Here is a 13580-nt window from a genome sequence, read left to right on the forward strand (position 1 = left end):
GTAACGTACCTTTGTGCAAAGCGCTGTTATTTAAGTCTTCGCCTGATGAGGCACAAAGAGCTGCCGAAGCTTTCTTTTTTACTGTTTTAACTGTTCACGGCATTTCGCCTATTTAAAGGGTTAGTTCACCCAGATAGCAAAATTATGTAATTAATAACTCACCCTCATGTTGTTTCAAACCCGTAAAACCTCGCTTTATCTTTGGAACACAGTTTAAGATATTTTAGATTTAGTCCGAGAGCTCTCAGTCCCTCCATTGAAGCTGTGTGTACGGTCTACTGTCCATGTCCAGAAAGGTAAGAAAAACATCAAAGTAGTCCATGTGATATAAGAGGGTCGGTTGGAATTTTTTGAAGCATTGAAAATACATTTTGGTCCAAAAATAGCAAAAACGACGACTTTATTCAGCATTGTCTTCTCTTCCGTGACTGTTGTGTGAGAGAGTTCAAAACAAAAAAGTCTATATAGCCGGTTTGCGAACGAATCATTCAGTTCACCAAATCGAACTGAATCATTTTAAACGGTTCGCATCTCCAATACGCATTAATCCACAAATGACTTAAGCCGTTAACTTTTTTTAATGTGGCTGACACTCCCTCTGAGTTCAAACAAACCAATATCCCGGAGTAATTCATGTACTCAAACAGTACACTGACTGAACTGCTGTGAAGAGAGAACTGAAGATGAACACCGAGCCGTTTTGTTCGTTATCTGGCTCGGCTCGGTGTTCATCTTCAGTTCTCTCTTCACAGCAGTTCATTGTACTGTTTGAGTAAATTAATTACTCCAGGATATTGGTTTGTTTGTACTGCAGAAGTTATTGAATGAGTGTTTATATTAGTTTATATAAGTTACAAACTTGATAATAATGCACAATGTTTCCATCTAACATTTATTTTGAGGTACAACTCGTCATATTATCAGAGTGTTTTACTAGTTAGCAGTAAACCAAATGACAAAATGTTAATTTTGGGTTGGAGTATCCCTTTAATATATTGTTGGTCCTCTCTTGTTTTTGTTTGATGCATAAAATTTTAATCCAAGTCAGTCAATCCAAATTTTAGTATGCAAATTTATTCAAAGAATATAAAATGTGAGAATTCAAATTATCATTTGCAGATTATCAACAGATTATAAAATATTTTCTACCTTATTCTGTGCAGAAAATTTAAATAATTGCTAATTAAATGTAGCCTAGTATATAAAATAATCATAAAATTGCCATTAGGAAAAAAATATCGATTACAAATGATTGATTATTGTCCAGCAGTGTATTTGATTTATTACAGCTAATTAAAAGTAATTAAAAAAGAAGATAATTCCTTGTAAATAATAATAATAATTATTATTATTATTATTATATAGGCTACATACATAAAATGATTGTATTTGACATTTCTGTCACTTCTGAAATTATGGCTACGCCCCTGGTGTGACAAAATGTTAGCTTATACATAATACTCTTTAAGATCTTTTTTAAAAACTTGGCTTACATACATTTTTACGTATGCCATGTCGCATCATTAAACTAGCATTTAACAATGGACAAAAGTTTTTTTTTTTTAACCTATGGTTCTCTAACCATAAATGCTACTGTAAATGCTACTGTTCTCTAACCATAAATTGCCCCCTGTCTAAGCATTTAAAGAATTTAATAGAAGCATTTAAATAATCCCGTGAATGCACTTAAAGAATGCAGAATCGAATCGTTATACTCGAATCAAATTTAATTGTGAATCGAATCAAATTGAATCGTTCTAATTTTGCAAAAAATTGTTCTTGAATCGAATCGAAAACCTATGAATCGTAATCGAATCGCTGCCTTGCCAAAGATTCACAGCCCTATTAAATACTGATCAACACTTGATTAATAATTAAACTAGTGTTGTCACAGTACCAAAATTTTAGTATTCAGTACCGATACCAGTGAAAATCCACGGTTTTTGGTACCAATTTCGGTACCAAAGCAAAACACAAAAATATGCTAATTAAAAAAATAATAACTATGCCATCACAAAAAATAAATAAAACCAATGCCATTCTTTATACTTATTTACAATTGTGTAATATAGCAATTTAATTAAATATATTAATATAATATAATTATGAAAAACAGTAAACAAGTTTCACCCAAATTTAATTTGTCTTTTAATTTATGAATTTTAAACATTTTAATTTTTGTTAAATAAAGGGGATTTGCTATTAAAATTAAAACATGGAAGAAATATTGTGTGATTTAATTTTTAATTAACAGTAGTAGCAGTATCACATACATTTTACTAAATAATAGTAATATTTATAGCACAATGCCTTTATGTAAAAATTAGCTTTTAATGAATGCATATTTGTCATTTTAACTGAACTTAAGACTGGTGGTGATGCTTAAGATATTTTTGGTCATTGAGGGTTTCTGTATAAAAAAAATGATAAAATGTAATAAAATGTAATAGATCATATTAATTATTATTAAAAGATAATACTACTACTAATTCTACTACCATACTAACAGTATACAATGCACTATGGATTGATGAGCTGCTGGTTCATGAATATTAATCATGTTGTCTGCGTTCGGTCAAACTGATTTGCTGAAATCAAAACAGGGATGGTTATAGATGAGCGCCAGCCAATGAAATTACCATTTGCGAATTAGCTCCGCCCACTACCGGAGAAACCGGCATATCTACTGCTTGTTCGAAAAATATGAATAATTCTAAATGAACTCAGGAGAAGACAACAAAGAATATAGTTTACATGTAGCATGTCGATTCAGCGTGGTAAGACTCTCGCTCTCTCTCTCTTTGCATGTGTGAGAAACGGAGCTATCAGCAAAGCAACGGCGAGTCGTGCACCTTCACAAAGAGATTACAGTTTGGCAAATATCATAGACAGTAAAGAGACAAATACAGGTGTACTGTGCGTCCATTGAGATGAATTTAAAAGTACAGATCGCTTGATGGAGAGAGAACTCTGAAGCGCTCAGTCAGTGTTCAGCGAGTGAAAATATATCTGCGCCATGCAATCTTATAATAGCCTCGAACACACACTGGCGAGTAAAATCTAAGAATTGATTCGCCAATGGCTAACAATAGACATAATTTAGTCGCCCAGAGTAAAATGTATTCACATATGCGAGTGATTTACTCGCAATGTAGAGGCTGTTTTGAGGGGTTGCCGTGAATAAACCTTTAAATTGACACTGGTTTTACTCAAATGCAATGGTAAAATGCTTAGGAAGTGACGCAGAACAGTTCCGGTGTTGTTGTTTATGTATTAATGTCCTCATTGAGATGGCAGATGCTGAAATTACTGCAAGCGTCACACGCTTCAGTCTATGTAGTAAACAAACCCACACATCTCTCTGCCTTTCATTCATTCACACAGAGACGCGCAGAACATGCATGATTCAGATTTCAACCAACTTTTGCAGCTTAACATTTACAGATACTGGTCCGTATGGAGAATTGATTTGATTAATTTATGCTCACTTTGACATATTCCGTGACTGTCCATATTAAAATGTAAATTTCATTTTCATGACTGTATTTTGAAATTCCGTCTGCGTTTTCTGCTTCGCGGAAATCATAGCGCTGTATGCGTCAAGAACCGGGTTGAGCGGGTACTCGGTACCACCTGTACTTACAAAAACCTAGTACAGTGACATTTTCATTTTTTTAGTACCGACTTGGTACCGAAGTACCGGGTCTTTTGACAACACTAAATTACACAATATTAATGAGATAATATATATATATTGAAGAAAGGATATGATCAGCGGCATCCACTCAGTCGTCTCCTTCAGTGGTATATAAGAATACCTAGTATCTCAAAAGTCAAAAGTTAAAATATCAAATCCAAAGTATCCAAAAGTCAAAGTATCTGAGTTAAATAAACCTGTAAGAGTCAAAGTATTCAAGTGAGCCCGGAATACAAGAAAAAGAAAAGATGAGATGGTCAGCTAGTATAGACTAGACTGAACTGAACTGAGAAGGAAGGGTGTCTACACCTCTTTTAGCCCCTTAGGTCTTGTGATCTAAGCCGAAGTCATGTCTCAAATAGATATGAGATATTGGTCATATGTCTGTGGTCCATATAAAAATACCCAGATGTGCCTTGTGGTTCAGTTTAACTTCCACATTTTGGGAGGTCAGAACGTCCTATAATTACTAATCCTATGATCACCAATATTTAGATTTTACTGCCTAGGCTCAGTTGAATGCATAGTTCCAAATATATCAAATCTCTCATTAAAGCCCAGATCATTATAACCCATATGCTGTCTCTTCTCAATTAACACCCAGACATGTAGAATCAAAATAGCTCAAGATAACAACTAGGGCTGGGTTAAAAAATCGATTTTTCGATTAATCGTTTTTTAAAATGTGGTCGATTCAAAATCGATTCTCAAAGGCCATGAATCTATTTTTTCCATATTTATTTCCACAGACATTGAACGCAAGATTAGCTTTAATCTAATTAAAAATCTTCTCCACTAGATGTCACCCTCTTATCTGCCTTGTGCAATAAGATTTGAGATATATTACAGACAGCTTGAAATGTCTTCTTTTAAACGAAAATATTCAAACCAAAATAAACGGGCTACTCTGATGTAATCCATATGAAATGTGCATTTCTCTCTGGCGTTCATGGCGAGTCCGCATCGTCAATTTCATCTTTGCAGCAACACAGAAAACACCAGTTTATTACTAAACAATAAAATGACTCCTTGCATATTTTCAAACCAGCAGGCCATTCTGGGTTGAGGAAGATCCCACGGAATGAGCGAGCGGATCGGGAAATGCGATCTCCGCTCACGAGCTCTGATCAGAACAAACCCGAGCATCAGTGTCTGCTGACCTCAGCAGAGATATTACGATGTTACAGAGGACTTATTTTATTTCTTTGTTCAAACTTCCAAGTGGCCTGTTACGTTAGCCATGTATAAATTATGTTAAAACATGTATAAATTACTAATTCCTGACAAAACGCAAAAGAGCTGCTTGCTTGGTACATTTGAATAATGTCGGGTTGTAAATGGGTCCCGGGTTTTAAAAAGCTGTCAATCAAAATGTACTTGTCGGGCTCGGGCCGAAAGTTAGGCCCGATTACAACTCTAATAGAAAATCGAATCGAGAATCGAAATCGAATCGATTTGAGAGCTTGTGAATCGAAATTGAATCGATCTTGAACATCTGAATCGCTACCCAGTCCTAATAACAACATTGTGGAACTAAATGAAAAGCCACTGCATTATCTATTTCTGTCTCTATATGGCTGCAGAAGTCTTCTAAGGCCTCTGGAACAGACTGTTTTTGTTCTGTTGAGCATGTAGCTACACGTGGCAGAAATCAGAGTTTCGATGCACCATTGTTCATAATTTCTTTGTATGACAGCAAGTCTAAAAATTATGACTGCACAATTTGGCATGTTTATTGCATTATTATCATAATTAAAACAACTTACTCTAAGCAGCTATGCAATATGTTTACAAAAATCATTAATTTTTATGAATAATTTCATTTATTTATTTATTTTTGCCACTACTATATGGCTGTTCACTGACTGTCCAACCGACCGCCAAACCATGCTGCAAAAACTAGTCACTTTTATGAGAATTGTGGGCTTTCCTGGAGTTGTTTGAGCCGTTGATGAAACTCATTTTCAAATCATTGCTCCAACTGTAAATGAGGAGACATACCAATAGAAAACATCAGTTTTTTTTGTTTATTTCATTTTAATCATTTTGCACAATGCAAAGCATTTAAAAAAATACATTTAAATAGCGTCTTAATTAAGTAATTTTATTTTAGTTGCATTAAATGATTGGTGTTGTGCTTCTGTGTCTTCACGTGATCAGACTCTCCGTTGGCTGTTTCAGAGGCAGCCGTTTTGGGTTGACATCATTGTAGCCCTTAGTTCACAACACTTGAAGGGGGGGTGAAATGTTAGTTTTCACTCAATATTCTGTTAATCTTGAGTACCTATAGAGTAGTACTGCATCCTTCATAACTCCAAAAAGTCTTTAGTTTTATTATATTCATAAGAGAAAGATAGTCTGTACCGATTTTTCCTGGAAAAACACGACCGGCTGGAGGCGTGGCGTGTGGGCGGAGCTAAAGAATCACGAGCGCGAGTAGGCTTTTGCGTTGAGAGCGTTTGAAAGCTGTGACACCGTGAGGAAAAAACCAACCAAAACAAACCATGGCTTACAGTCAGATTCAGCGTATATTTATGATCCAGAATCAGATCCCAAGGCTGAAACTGAACGAGAGCAGCAGCAGCAACGACTCGCTCCGAGCGGGGCTCGAACCCGGGTCTCGGCATGGGAGGCGGACGCACTAACAAGAAGGCAGAGATATTTGAAGCAGTTTTACTCACCGCCTGCGGTTCCAACACACGATCGTGGCCCTTTTTCGTTGGGATTGCATCATCCTCAAGAAATAAATGATACGCAAATCCGTCGTCAAACTGGGCCATGTTTGTAAAACAAGCATCTACGAAATGCAGGGAACAAACACAAACACTTGCACAACTCCGTTGATGCTCTGTAAAAATAAACTCCATCCACTGGTCCCTTAAAGAATTCATCTGTGCAGGGTTGTCTTGCCCTGGCAACCAAAAATACACTTCTTTTGTGACATTTCATGACGCTCTCGCTCTGATCACTGAATGCCTCTGCTCTCAGTGCTCTGCTCTACGGGAGCGCGCGCTCTTCCGGCAGACGTGCCCTAGGACCCATATAAGGAAATTCCGCTCCATCTAATGTCACACAGAGCCATACTTGAAAAAAACTTTCCGAAACTTGTGACAAACCGGAATGAGTATTTTTGGAACAGAAATACTCCTTCAAACGTACAACTTAATTTTTGAAACTTTGTCCATGTTTAGCATGGGAATCCAATTCTTTAACAGTGTAAAAAACTCAGTATGCATGAAATAGCATTTCACCCTCCGTTTAAGTGTCACCTCAGTCAACACTTAAGAGTCAGTCTTAGACTTTACTGAAAGTTGCTTTTAGCTTCTTTATAAAAGTATCCTGCTAGAAAAGTCCTGCTTTTACGAAGAATTTTGACACTTAAGTCAAAGCTTAAGGCTATTCTTAAGATCATTTCTGAGACGGTTTATGCATACGGGCCTGAATCAAAAGAGCTGTTCATTTTCAAATTTCAACATCGCCTATGATGATTTTAAAAAGCACATGTAGAAATGGCTGAAACTGAATTTTTTTGAAAATCTGAATCAGTTGAACCCTTACGTTTCGAAGTGCTCCGATTGGATTGCATAATGTAAATCAAGTCAAGCAGGTTTGTAAATATTTTTTTTTCTTTTTGCAGATTTCTTTTTATATTATTATGTACAGAGGTTGGTAGTAACAAGTTACATTTACTTCATTACATTTACTTAAGTACATTTTATGGGTAACTAATACTTTTGGAGTATATTTAAAAAATGGGTACTTTTACTTAAGTACATTTCTAGTAAAAAAAAATGTACTTTTACTTCGTTACTTCGTTCGTTACGCTCTTCTCGTTACTTTACCTTAAGGTAATAGAAGTTATAAATGCTTCAGTTTATTCCAAAAGCATCGTCTACTTTTCTCTGGGCAATGAGCGATGCTCATTTGTGAATGATTCTTTTGAGTCAATTCTGTTCAAAAGCTTGATCAGACCAGTTGGCAAACCAGTGAATTGGTTCGTGAATCAGTTTGAATGATTCGTTCAGTTCCCTGCTGTGCGCTCTGAGCGTTTGAACGGGTTCACTCAAGAGTTGTAACAAAGTTTAAGAACATCACGAGCGTTGAAGAACTTTGGATCGTTTTCATATACTTGTTTAGATCAACTCAGAGTAAAGAAAAGAGGTTTAGAAATGTATGTGAGATTTAGCTAACAGGAAACACAAATTGTTATATTTACATCTTTAAATCAGAAGGAAAAGTCACTTGAGATCAGATTTAAAAAACATTTTTAAAAAATTGAGCAAAATGTCTCAAAACAGGTGAATGAACATTCTTCAGTAGAGGCAAAAACCGCAACTCTGTCTGATGTCTGACTTACATTATAATTACGTCCATGAGCTTTTTGTGAAATTTGGATCAACTTAATGACAGTTAGGCTGTCTGATTATTAGCGAGTAGCTCAAATTACAAATAGTTTGAGCTGCATACATTGTTGTGTGCTGGGTTATTTGACCAGTTAAAGAATTACTTGTGTGTTAATAATATGCAACCATTACTCAGGAGTGTATGCAGTTAACATGGATCCCCTCTCAGTTCACAATGCTGTTTAAATTTCAGAAATGTAATACCAAGCAATTTTAGTCGACTAAAATAAGACTAAAATTAAAACAAATTAGATGACTAAAACTTGACTAAAACTAAAAATTGAATTATTGAATTATAGTCAAAAGACTAAGACTAAAACTAAATTAAAATTTTGTGTCAAAATTAACACTGATTTGTAGAAAAATTTATACAAACCGTAGTCAGCCAGATGATGAACATTATTAATGTTATTAATAATTTAATATATAATTCACTCACACTTGTACGCTGATCACTCGAACGTGTCCTCGCCTGCAATCCATGGTAGACATTAATCCGCCATTAAAGCAAGTAACAGTGAGTACAGCAGTGGTAATGTGTGTGAATAGAGTATTAGCAATGTAAGCGCAGTTAGCAGCAACCACGCCGCTGATGCTAACGGGCTATAAGCTAATAGTGGACCCGGGAGATCAAAATAAAACTAGTGATAACGAGGCGCTCTGATTGTTTTTGTTGTAGAATACAATAGAGGATATATTCAGAATCAGAATCGGAATCAGAATCAGAATGAGCTTTATTGCCAGGTATGTTTACATATACGAGGAATTTGCGACAGAACATAAAACACATAATGAAAGAATAAAAAATACAAATAAGTAGATAGTGAATGACAATATACAAATTGGCAATTGTAGTCAGGTATATTTACAAAATGCAGTTATGTATGTACATGTATATTATGTGCAAAGATTTAAGTGTACACTAAGTATGTGTGTTAGATAAATAAGGTGTATGTGTATATAAATATAAAGTGTAGTGTGTTCGCAGTTATTATCAGCTGTCGACCAGATGGCAACAGTTCAAAGAGGGGAGTGTGCTGGATGTGAGGGGTCCAGAGTGATTTTGACAGCCCTTTTTCTCACTCTGGATAAGTACAGTTCTTGAATAGAAGGGAGGGTTGTACCAATGATTCTCTCAGCAGTCCGGACTACCCTCTGTAGTCTTCTGAGGTCAGATTTAGAAGCTGAGCTGAACCAGACAGTTACTGAAGTGCAGAGGATGGATTCAATGATGGTGGAGTAGAACTGTTTCAGCAGCTCCTGTGGCAGGTTAAACTTCCTCAGCTGGCGAAGGAAGCACAACCTCTGCTGGGCCTTTTTTTACATTGGAGTCAATGTGAATGTCCCACTTCAGGTCCTGAGAGATAGTGGTTCCCAGGAACCTGAATGAATCCACTGCAGTCACAGTGCTGTTCATGATGGTGAGTGGGGGGAGTGCAGGGGGGTTTCTCCTGAAGTCCACGATCATCTCCACTGTTTTGAGCGTGTTCAGCTCCAGGTTGTTGAGACTGCACCAGACAGCCAGCTCTTTTACCTCCTGTCTGTAAGCAGACTCGTCACTGTCCTGAATGAGGCCGATGAGTGTGGTGTCGTCTGCAAACTTCAGGAGCTTGACAGAGGGGTCCTTAGATGTGCAATCGTTGGTGTACAGGGAGAAGAGCAGTGGGGAGAGAACGCAGCCCTGGGGAGCTCCGGTGCTGATTGTACGGGTGCTGGATGTGTATTTTCCCAGCCTCAGTAGCTGCTGCCTGTCTGTCAGGAAGCTGTTGATCCACTGACAGATGGAGGTGGGCACGGAGAGCTGATTTAGTTTGGGCAGGAGGAGGTTTGGAATGATCGTGTTGAAGGCCGAGCTGAAGTCCACAAACAGGATCCTCACATAAGTCCCCGGTCTGTCTAGGTGTTGCAGAACATAATGCAGTCCAATGTTTACTGCATCGTCCACAGACCTGTTTGCTCTGTAGGCAAACTGAAGAGGATCCAGCAAGGGTCCAGTGATGTCCTTCAGTTGGGCCAGCACCAGTTTCTCAAATGACTTCATGACTACAGACGTTAGAGACACAGGCCTGTAGTCATTTAGTCCTGAAATTTTGGGTTTCTTAGGGATGGGGATGATGGTGGAACGTTTGAAGCATGAAGGGACTTCGCACAGCTCCAGCAATCTGTTGAAGATCTGTGTGAAGATGGGGGCCAGCTGGTCAGCACAGGATTTCAGACAGGCTGGTGTAACACAATCTGGGCCTGGTGCTTTTTTCCTTTTCTGCTTCCGGAAGACCTGGCGCACCGCATCCTCGCTGATCTGAATTGCAGGTGTGGGGGAGAGGGGGGATGCAGGAGGTGATAATGGTGAGAGTGCTTGATTGGAGAGGTGTTCAGGATGGGTTGCAGGAGCTTCACAAGTTATATAAACGGAAATGGTGTTTAAAATTGATTTTTAAGATAAAAATAGTAGATAAAAAGAATATAGTGACGGAGCTCAACGCAGTACGGGCGCCAACAACAAACAGGAAATGACGGCAAACAGGAAGTGACGCCAACAACAAACAACATAATTAATTCCTAGAAAGAAATAGCAATGAAGCTTGGTGTGGACGACCCGGAGTTATGCAAAAAGTGAAGCAGAGAAACATCCGAGACAAGTTTTCCAAAGCCATCAAAAGAATGAAAGGAAAGAGTAAAGATATAAGGTAGCAAGCACCAAATACAAGTTTCAAATAAATGTTACACCATACTGCTGCTGTTGTTCTTTCAATAAACTAATTTAAAGGGTATACAGTAAATAAAATGCCAAACGAACATACGATAATAAACCTTTGTTTTTATCAAAACAATTTATCCAGTTTAATAATGTAAATGAACGCTAATAAAATAAAGCAACAAACTGATTCCAATATTTTTTTTCCCACATCATGCTAAAGTTTTAGACTGTGAGACATTCACACATCTCATAAAGGACTGATTATGGAATGGTTCTTTTGTATTGCAAACATGATACTTGACTCTGAACTGCTGCTAATCATTATTCTTTTGTCTATAATCTGACCATTGGTGCCCGTCTCACACCTAGTTTGCCTAAACTTCTTCATTTCATTGTTGTTTTGTTTAGGGGATACACGGGAGCGTCATGACACGTTTACATGAATCTACACCCCACCTCCAGCAGTGCGGGGGTGTCAGATAGTTTGTTAACAGTATACATGTACGTGTATTTGCATTCCTTTGATCGTTCTTTGTAGATCTCACCTTCTCACATGGCACGATGCTGGACGATTGGTTGATTATGTAGTGGTTGTCTATGTTGAAATCTTTGCCAACTGAACTTGGTTCAACATCTGGATCTGAACTTGTCAACACAGCCTCCTTTGAATATGGCCTTAGTGAACGCTAGATCTGTTTGCAATAAAACTTTCATTTTACGTGACTTTTTTTATCCGTTGGGATCTGGACATTTTGTGCTTGACTGAGACTTGGGTCAGTGCTGGTGAGTTGCACTGTTGGGAACGTTACTTTAAAAAAGTAATTAGTTATAGTTACTCACAACTTGTTCCAAAAAGTAACTGAGTTAGTAACTGAATTACTCTATAATAAAAGTAACTCGTTACCAGGGAAAGTAACTATTTGCGTTACTGTAAAAAAAAAAAGACACTATATGTTAGAGAATTTTTTGCAGTTTTCACAAGTCAGTTTAAATGAGTAGAACAGACAGGTGGTCGTACATAACTTTCGATATTTATTGCACGTCAACAGACAGCAAGAGTTTTATCCTGCACTTCAAGTATTATCTTTGTAAGAAAAGTGTTTTTGGCCACTAGCTTTGTAGATGTGTGTCACACATTACATGTACACATTACATGCACGTTCTTGCCTTTGACCACAATGAATTTGAAGTAGTGCTTATATCTCCACCTTGAAAATACCAATTTTTCATCAGATTGCTCGTGACTCGCCATTTCTGCTGCTGCGAATCTCTGTGTAGCTGTTGAGTGTGTGTGTTTGACGCCGCCGGCATGTGTGTAAAAACACTGGCTCTGATTGTCTACCATGAAACACATGACTCTGCCTTAGCCAATCATATTCGCTTATCTCGTTATTAACCCACCTGCTCACTCGCTGAGCCAGGGGTGCGTTCGGATTGCATAGTTTATTAAATCAATGCATAGTAACGCACCGCATTTAACGTTCAGTAACGTTAACCGCGTTGTAACGACGGGAAAAGTAATTAGTTATATTACCCCGTTACTGAAAAAATAACGTCGTTACCTAACGCCGTTCTTTTAAATGCTGTTATTCCAAACACTGGTGAGTTGTCACCTTTTGAAGAACTTTGCCCACCGAACTGCTGTTTTATTAGTACCCCAAGATCTGCTGGTAGAGGTGGTGGGGTTGCAATGGTTTTTAAACAGTCACTTAATATTCAATCAGTTTCTGTTCAAACTTTTTTATCATTTTAAGTACAGTGTGTGGTATTACAGTCTTATTCATCTCTGCTGTTCTGTGCTCTCATCTATAGGCCACCTAATGTTGGAAGTAATTTTACCAGTGAGTTTTCTGAATTTTTAACTTCTGTTTCCCCGTTGTATGATCGAATGTTGTTTCTGGGTGATTTTAATATACATCTTTGCTGCCCAGGGCGTCCTTTGGTTGCAGAGTTTTGTAATATCTTAGACTCGTTCGGTTTTTCTCAACATATAAATCAAGCAACTCATATTCTTGGTCACACACTTGACCTTATAATGTCACATGGTTCCTCTGTAGTTGATGTTGTCATTGATGATGCTTCATTTTCTGATCACAAACCCATTCTTTTTAAGGTTCCTGCTGTTATCTCTGCTACTGTGAATAATCCTGCTGATTTTTATTATTGTTTTATTAATTCACTGACTGTTTCTCAGTTTAATGATAACTATCTAGCTAATGCTGTTGAAAAATCTATCTTACATGCTGAAAAGGCATCCTATGGGCCTGATGTTTTGATTTCTCTCTTTTACACAGTTTGTTCTAATATCTTAGATTCTATTGCTCCTTTTAAAGCTAAACAACCTAAGATAAAATCTTCTCAAGATGGCGCCGCCGAGTCCGGTCGCCATCCAGGTCGCTCCGCTTAGATTATGTTTTTATTTACTTTTTTACCTACTTTTGCTTTCTCTTTTTACACACATTACCTCTGCACTGATCATATACGAAAAGGAAACACTTTTGGACATTGGACACCGCTTCACTGACCTGTTTCAGGACACTTTATCCTCCAACCCATCGTGGCCATCTGAGATTCTCCGGAACGCCGAGATGAACAATGGCCACCTGAATAACCACCCGAGGCGACGGAACAAGAAACACCGCGGGAAACGTGCTGGGATTTGCAACAGACTGAGGAAAAGAGCACACAGCCCTCCTTTACCGAGCATTTTGCTCGCCAATGTCCAGTCTCTGGAGAATAAGATGGACGATCTTAGAGCCAGGATAAGTTTCCAACGGGACAT

At 37.7% G+C, this 13580-nt stretch overlaps 1 protein-coding gene across 21 annotated transcripts in view; it reads left to right on the plus strand.

The window, feature by feature from the left end:
- LOC127987708 (zinc finger protein 271) overlaps positions 1 to 13580 on the plus strand; it is a 392063-nt gene that overhangs the window by 146531 nt on the left and 231952 nt on the right. The window contains exon 1 of one of the 21 annotated variants that reach the window (XM_052590087.1): positions 15 to 296. The exons of the other annotated variants lie outside the window; for them this stretch is intronic. The gene's annotated coding sequence lies outside the window, so the exon portion shown is untranslated. Of the gene's footprint in view, positions 1 to 14; positions 297 to 13580 lie in introns of those variants that run through there. 21 annotated transcript variants of the gene reach the window in all.

The sequence above is a fragment of the Carassius gibelio genome, chromosome B22 (assembly GCF_023724105.1).
Source record: "Carassius gibelio isolate Cgi1373 ecotype wild population from Czech Republic chromosome B22, carGib1.2-hapl.c, whole genome shotgun sequence".
Lineage (NCBI taxonomy): Eukaryota > Metazoa > Chordata > Actinopteri > Cypriniformes > Cyprinidae > Carassius > Carassius gibelio.